Raw genomic sequence first — 7,413 nt, forward strand, 5'->3', positions numbered from 1 at the left:
ATAAAATAAAATAAATAGAAAATAAAATAAAATTTCAAAAATTAACAAAAAAAATAAGATCAAAGCAAATTAAAAACTGAATCAATTAGTTAATTAAAAAGATTTTGAAATCAGCAATTGAAAAGATATGATTGAAAATTATTTGAAAAAGATTTGATTTTTTTTTTTAAATGAGGAAAGAGAAAAACAACAAAATGACACCAAACTTAAAATTTTTAGAAAACCAAACACAAATTTTCGAAAATTTTAAAGGAAAAACACAAGGAAGACACCAAACTTAGAATTTTTAAAGAACAAGAAAGGACTAAAAACATGCAAATTCGAAAAATTAAAAGAGAACAAAGGCATGCAATTGACACCAAACTTAAAATATGAAACTAGACTCAAATAAAAGACTCTAAACCAACAAAAATAAAACAGTCCTAATCTAAGCAACAAGATAAACCGTCAGTTGTCCAAACTCGAACAATCCCCGGCAACGGCGCCAAAAACTTGGTGCACGAAATTGCAATCACGCTTTTGCAATCCCGCACAACTAACCAGCAAGTGCACTGGGTCGTCCAAGTAATACCTTACGTGAGTAAGGGTCGATCCCACGGAGATTGTCGGCTTGAAGCAAGCTATAGTTATCTTGTAAATCTTAGTCAGGATATCAAAGATTATCAGGGTTGATTGTGAAAAGTAAAAGAACATGAAATAAGTACTTGTTTTGCAGTAATGGGAAACAGGTTGAGGTTTTGGAGATGTTCCATCTTCTGAATCTCTGCTTTCCTACTGTCTTCTTCATCAAACACGCAAGGCTCCTTCCATGGCAAGCTGTATGTAGGGTTTCACCGTTGTCAATGGCTACCTCCCATCCTCTCAGTGGAAATGTTCAACGCACCCTGTCACGGCACGGCTATCCATCTGTCGGTTCTCAATCAGGCCGAAATAGAATCCAATGATTCTTTTGCATCTGTCACTAACGCCCCGCCCTCAGGAGTTTGAAGCTCGTCACAGTCATTCAATCATTGAATCCTACTCAGAATACCACAGACAAGGTTTAGACCTTCCGGATTCTCTTGAATGCCGCCATCAATTCTAGCTTATACCACGAAGATTCTGATTAAAGAATCCAAGAGATATCTACTCAATCTAAAGTAGAACGGAGGTGGTTGTCAGGCACGCGTTCATAGTTGAGAATATGATGAGTGTCACGGGTCATCACATTCATCTGGGTTAAGAACAAGTGATATCTTAGAACGGAAGCAAGCATGATTGAATAAGAAACAGTAGTAATTGCATTAATCCATCAAGACACAGCAGAGCTCCTCACCCCCAACCATGGGGTTTAGAGACTCATGCTGTAAGAAGTACACAAAGAAACGTGTAAAGTGTCATCAGGTACAGATACAATGTCAAAAGATCCTATTAATAGTGAACTAGTAACCTAGGGTTTACAGAATTGAGTAAATGACAGAAAAATCCACTTCCGGGCCCACTTGGTGTGTGCTTGGGCTGAGCATTGAAGCATTTTCGTGTAGAGACTCTTTCTGGAGTTAAACGCCAGCTTTTATGGCAGTTTGGGCGTTTAACTCCAATTTCTATGCCAGTTCCAGCGTTAAACGCTGGGAATTCTGAAGCTGATTTGCAACGCCGGTTTGGGCCATCAAATCTCGGGCAAAGTATGGACCATTATACATTGCTGGAAAGCCCAGGATGTCTACTTTCCAACGCCGTTGAGAGCGCGCCAATTGGGCTTCTGTAGCTCCAGAAAATCCACTTTGAGTGCAGGGAGGTCAGAATCCATCAGCATCTGCAGTCCTTTTCAGCCTCTAAATCAGATTTTTGCTCAGATCCCTCAATTTCAGCCAGAAAATACCTGAAATCACAGAAAAACACACAAACTCATAAAGTCCAGAAAAGTGAATTTTAACTAAAAACTAATAAAAATATACTAAAAACTAACTAAATCATACTAAAAACATACTAAAAACAATGCCAAAAAGCGTATAAATTATCCGCTCATCAGCTCCTCACCCCCAACAATGGAGTTTAGAGACTCATGCCATCAAAGAGTATAACTTTCAGATCTAAAAATGTCATGAGGTCCCAAATAAGTCTCTAAAAGTTGTTTAAATACTAAACTAGTAACCTAGGTTTACAGAAAATGAGTAAACTAAGATAATTGGTGCAGAAATCCACTTCTGGGGCCCACTTGGTGTGTGCTGGGGCTGAGACTTAAGCCTCTCATGTGCTTGGGCTGTTTCTGGAGTTGAACGCCAGGTTGTAATGTGTTTTGGGTGTTGAACTCCAACTTGTAACCTGTTTCTGGCGCTGGACGCCAGACTGCAACATGGAACTGGCGTTGAACGCCAGTTTACATCGTCTATCTTCGTGCAAAGTATGGACTATTATATATTGCTGGAAAGCCCTGGATGTCTATTTTCCAACCCAATTAAGAGCGCTCAATTGAATTCTTGTAGCTCCAAAAAATCCATTCCGAGTGCAGGGAGGTCAGGATCCAACAGCATCAGCAGTCCTTTTTCAGCCTAACTCAGATTTTTGCTCAGCTCCCTCAATTTCAGCCAAAAAATACCTGAAATCACAGAAAAACACACAAACTCATAGTAAAGTCCAGAAATATGATTTTTGCCTAAAAACTAATAAAATTATTTTAAAAACTAATTAAACCATGCTAAAATCTACATGAAAATACCCCCCAAAAAGCATATAAAATATCCGCTCATCATGCGTCCGCACAGGAGCCCAACCAGAGCACGTCGCGCGTCCAGCCAAGCACCGCCTAGTGTGCGTGCGCATAGCCACTTGTGCGTACGCACAGGATGGGATTTTCGCAAAGTGTGCGGACGCACATGCCTGTGGGTCCGCACAGGTGTCCGCGCATGACTTAATTAAAGAAACACGTGACTCGCGATTTGTGGGATTTGGAGGCCCATTTCTGAAGTCTCTTAGCTCATATTGGAGGGGGAATGAAAGGGATAACATAGCATATCATTAGTATAGTTTAGGAGTAGGAGTAGAGGTTTTTACTTTTAGTTTTCTCTAAGTTTTTTTCATCATCTATACTAGGGTTTCTATTAGGGTTTTACATTCAAAGTGCCATTTCCATTTTTGAGTTTGCTAATCTCATTGTAAGTATTCTCTTGTTATTACTCTTTATAGTTACATTGTCGTTACTCTTTCTTCTATTTCAAGTTATAGTTCAATTTCACTTCTCCTTTGCAATTTCAATTTCTTGTTGATGAATTTGGTATTTGATGTTTGTTCTATGCTTTCTTATGTTATTCTTTTTTATTGAGATCAATTGTTGCTTTTAATTTCAAGTATTTTCTTATTTTTCTCATGTTTAAGCTTTTTTCCCACCAAGTGTTTGACAAAATGTCAAACATGGTTTTAGGCTAAATTTTTGTCTCTTGGCTTGGGTAAAGTGAGCTATTGGGTTCTTAGAGTTGGAATGTCCAACATTTAGTGTCAATTCTTGAATTTTAATTGTTCTTGTTCCCACTAACGCTAATTTGTTATTAAAGCAATTAGCAAGCAATTTAGGATTTGTGGGTTAAGAACACCTATGCTCATTTAACTTACCTTCCGATGTGAGGGTTGATCAAGTGAGATTAATCCATTATAATTATCATAGTTGTGGTTCCAACAAGGAAAGAACCCTTTGCTCACTCCAAGCCAAGACCCCTTTTTATGCTTTAAATCATTCATACATTGCTATGTTAATCTCTTTTATACTTTACTTGTTTATATTACGTAGTCGGTTCTTTAATTTCTTTATTAGTTCAATCGTTACAATTTTGCATGTTCTTTTATTGCTTTATATCTTCCTTGGGAGACGGCCCGGGAGTCAAATACTCTCAGTTTTAAATTGGTTTTGGGTTGTGACACATCCTGTGAATTTCCAATTTTGATCGGTGACTGATTGTTTAGTTTGGTCTATGCTTGCAATGTTAATCCTCTTTTAGTGTGAAAAATCTGAACCTAAGCAACTGGGCATCGTCAAAATTTTGGCGCCGTTGCCGAGGACTTTCACTTTAAGTGCAATGAGTGCTATGATTTTGGTTGTGTAAATATGTGAATAGTGTGAATATTTGATTTTTGGTTTGCTATTTGACATTAATTATAGATACTATTTTCCTCTCTAGTTAGTCTTAGTAGTTGTAAATTGTTAAGTTAGTTCTTGATTACTTGCCTACTTTTGTTTTGCTTTTCATAATTACATGCTTTCGTTGCCTCCTCAGTTGAATGACACGGTCGCTTTCAGACCTGAGCTTGGCCACTTTTGATCCAGAAATTGAAAGAACTTTAACTCGTATAAGGCAAGCTCGGCGCTGGCTAGCTTTCGTGAATAGTGAATCGGGTTCCCTTGAGGATCACTCCCATTCACTATCACTGCCAATCCGTGACCATCATTCTCCAATCAATGAGGAGACTCTATATTCATTTGTGGGGAGTACTGAATTTTCTTTGGGTGACTCACGTGACACCGTCTTGGCGGACCTACCACGAAGGATCACCTTGAAGGAGGCCGGAGCTCCTGATCTAGACTTGCAACCGTTTCAGATTTTGTATCTAGCCTTAGACCCAAATTTCGAGCTTAAGTTCGGCACAATCAACTTGCTCCCTAAGTACAATGGACAACATGGGAAAGATCCTCTAAAGCACCTAAAGGATTTCCAAGTTGAATGTGCAATTGCGAGAAGACATGGGGTGGATGAAGCCGCGGTGTTGGTCATCACTTTCCCGTTTTCTCTAGAGGGAAAAGCAATGGAGTGGTTTTATACTCAGCCGGGTGAAGTTAGATCCAATTGGGACTTGTTGCGAAATGAATTTTTGGAGAAGTTCTACCCTCCCCAGAAAACAGACAAGCTGCGAAGAGAGATCTCTTGCATTGTGCAACGAGATGGGGAGACTTTGTATGAATACAGGGAAAGATTCAAGAAGTTGCTGGAGGCTTGCCCTCACCACCGGATTGATGAGTTGGTTCTGATAAGTTATTTCTGTCAAGGAATGCACCACCAAGACAAGCTTCTCCTAGATGCCACGAGTGGAGCGTCATTGACCAAAAACAAGACCGTTGCAGAAGCATGGGAAGTTATATCGGATCTAGCGGACTCAACTCAATACTCTAGGGCTAGAAGTTTGCAACCAAAAGCCTTGAGTGAGGTTTCTCCCTCCGGAGATACAATTTTGACTAAGACCCTCGGTGAGATGACGATTTTGTTGAGGCAAATCATCCAAGGGCAACAAATCCCTCAAGCTTTGATAAATGCTCCACTTCAACCTCCACAGATTGAAGGACCATCAAGGATATGTGGTGTTTGTGCTTGTAATACTCATTACACCGATGAGTGTCCTCAAATCCAAGAGGGCACTACATTGGTGGTTGCTAAACCTTATCCACAAAGGCCCAATTACAACCAAGGATCCTACCCACAAGGAGGTAATCAAAGCCAAGGGTGGTGAGATAACTCAAACCAAAGGTGAAACCAAGCTCCCCAAGCTCAACCCAACCAAAATGCTCAAGTCTACTTCCATCAACACCCCCAACGTCAACCACAATACCAACAACCATACCAACAACCCCCACACCCTCAATCTCAAGTGAAGTATCAGCATTCAAACAGTCGATCTAATCCTTCTCAAATGTACCAAGTCCTTCCCTCCAATCAATCCCACATGAATGACACAATTCACACCTTCATGCAAGAACAAAGAGAGTTCCATAAGAAACAAGATGCTTACATGGCTACAATAGCCGAAGCCCTTACCCATTTAACTCTCCCTCCTCAAACCATACAAAGCACCCAACAAGCTTCAACCTCAAGAAGTTTTCCCTCCCAACCTCAACCCAACCCTAAAGGAAGCATAAATGCTATTACTCTTAGAAGTGGTACGAAGTTGGATAAGAATGTGGCTATACCTTCAAAGTTGAGTTAAGAGACAAACAATGAGGAGGTAGAAGATGAAGTAGAGGTGATGAAGGGTGAAGATGAAAATGTTGACACAAGCAAAGAAGAACCATCAAAGGTCAAGGAGACGAAGAGAAAGACCTTGCTTGAAGAGCCCTTGCCCATTCCATTCCCAACTCTAGACAAGAAAGCAAAAAAGCAAGAAGATCTTAACCCCACTATGGTGAAAGTTTTTGAGAAAGTTGAAGTTACCGTCCCTCTCTTTCAAGCCATTCAACAAGTGCTGAAATATGCCAAGTTTCTCAAGGACGTTTGCACTCACAAAGACAAGCTTGGCAACCTCAATAAAAAGCTGGTAGATGATTCTATCTCTTCTTTACTTCCTGAAAAATGCGATGATTCCGGCCCATGTTTGGTGACTTGTTTGATTGGCGGGATTAAGTTCATGGACTGTATGTGTGATTTGGGGGCGTGTGTAAGCATCATGCCACTCCCCATCTATGAAAGATTGAACTTATCTCCCCTAAAGAGGTCTGGTTCACGAAATTGTGATCATCAACAATGGCGCCAAAGACTTGGTAGCGCTCTCAAATGTGAATCACACTTTGTCACAACTTCGCACAACTAACCAGCAAGTGCACTGGGTCGTCTAAGTAATACCTTACGTGAGTAAGGGTCGATCCCACGGAGATTGTTGGTATAGGAAGCAATATATGGTCATCTTGCAAATCTCAGTCAGGTAGATTCAAATGGTTCTAAAGGTTTCGAATTTTATAATAAATAAAACATAAAATAAGATAGAAATACTTATGTAAATCATTGGTAGAAATTTCAGATAAGTGTATGGAGATGCTGCGTTCCTTTTGAATCTCTGCTTTCCTGGTGCTTTCATCCAATTCTTCTTACTCCTTTCCATGGCAAGCTGTATGTAGGGCATCACTGTTGTCAATGGCTACTTCCCATCCTCTCAGTGAAAAAGGTCCAAATGCTCTTGTCACAGCTCGGCTAATCATCTGTCGGTTCTCGATCATGTCGGAATAGAATCCTTTGATTCTTTTGCGTCTGTCACTACGCCCAACAATCGCAAGTTTGAAGCTCGTCACAGTCATTCAATCCCTGAATCCTACTCGGAATACCACAGACAAGGTTTAGACTTTCCAGATTCTCAAGAATGGCCGCCAAAGGGTTCTAGCTTATACCACGAAGATTCTGATTAAGGAATCCAAGAGATATTCATTCAATCTTAGGTAGAACGGATGTGGTTGTCAGGCACACGTTCATAAAGATGGATGATAATGAGTGTCACGGATCATCACATCCATCAGGTTGAAGTACGAATGATATCTTAGAACAAGAATAAGCTTAATTGAATAGAAAATAGTAGTAATTGCATTAAAACTCGAGGTACATGATGAGCGGATAATTTATACGCTTTTTGGCATTGTTTTTAGGTAGTTTTTAGTAAGTTCAAGCTACTTTTAGGTATGTTTTCATT

At 39.9% G+C, this 7,413-nt stretch overlaps 1 non-coding gene across 1 annotated transcript; it reads right to left on the reverse strand.

The window, feature by feature from the left end:
* Nucleotides 1–4,872: 4,872 nt before the first annotated feature.
* LOC130978093 (small nucleolar RNA R71) lies at nt 4,873–4,979 on the reverse strand. The gene has a single exon (XR_009085756.1). It is a non-coding gene; the product is annotated as a small nucleolar RNA R71 (small nucleolar RNA).
* Nucleotides 4,980–7,413: the final 2,434 nt, after the last annotated feature.

This window comes from Arachis stenosperma, chromosome 4 (genome assembly GCF_014773155.1).
Source record: "Arachis stenosperma cultivar V10309 chromosome 4, arast.V10309.gnm1.PFL2, whole genome shotgun sequence".
Taxonomy (NCBI): domain Eukaryota; kingdom Viridiplantae; phylum Streptophyta; class Magnoliopsida; order Fabales; family Fabaceae; genus Arachis; species Arachis stenosperma.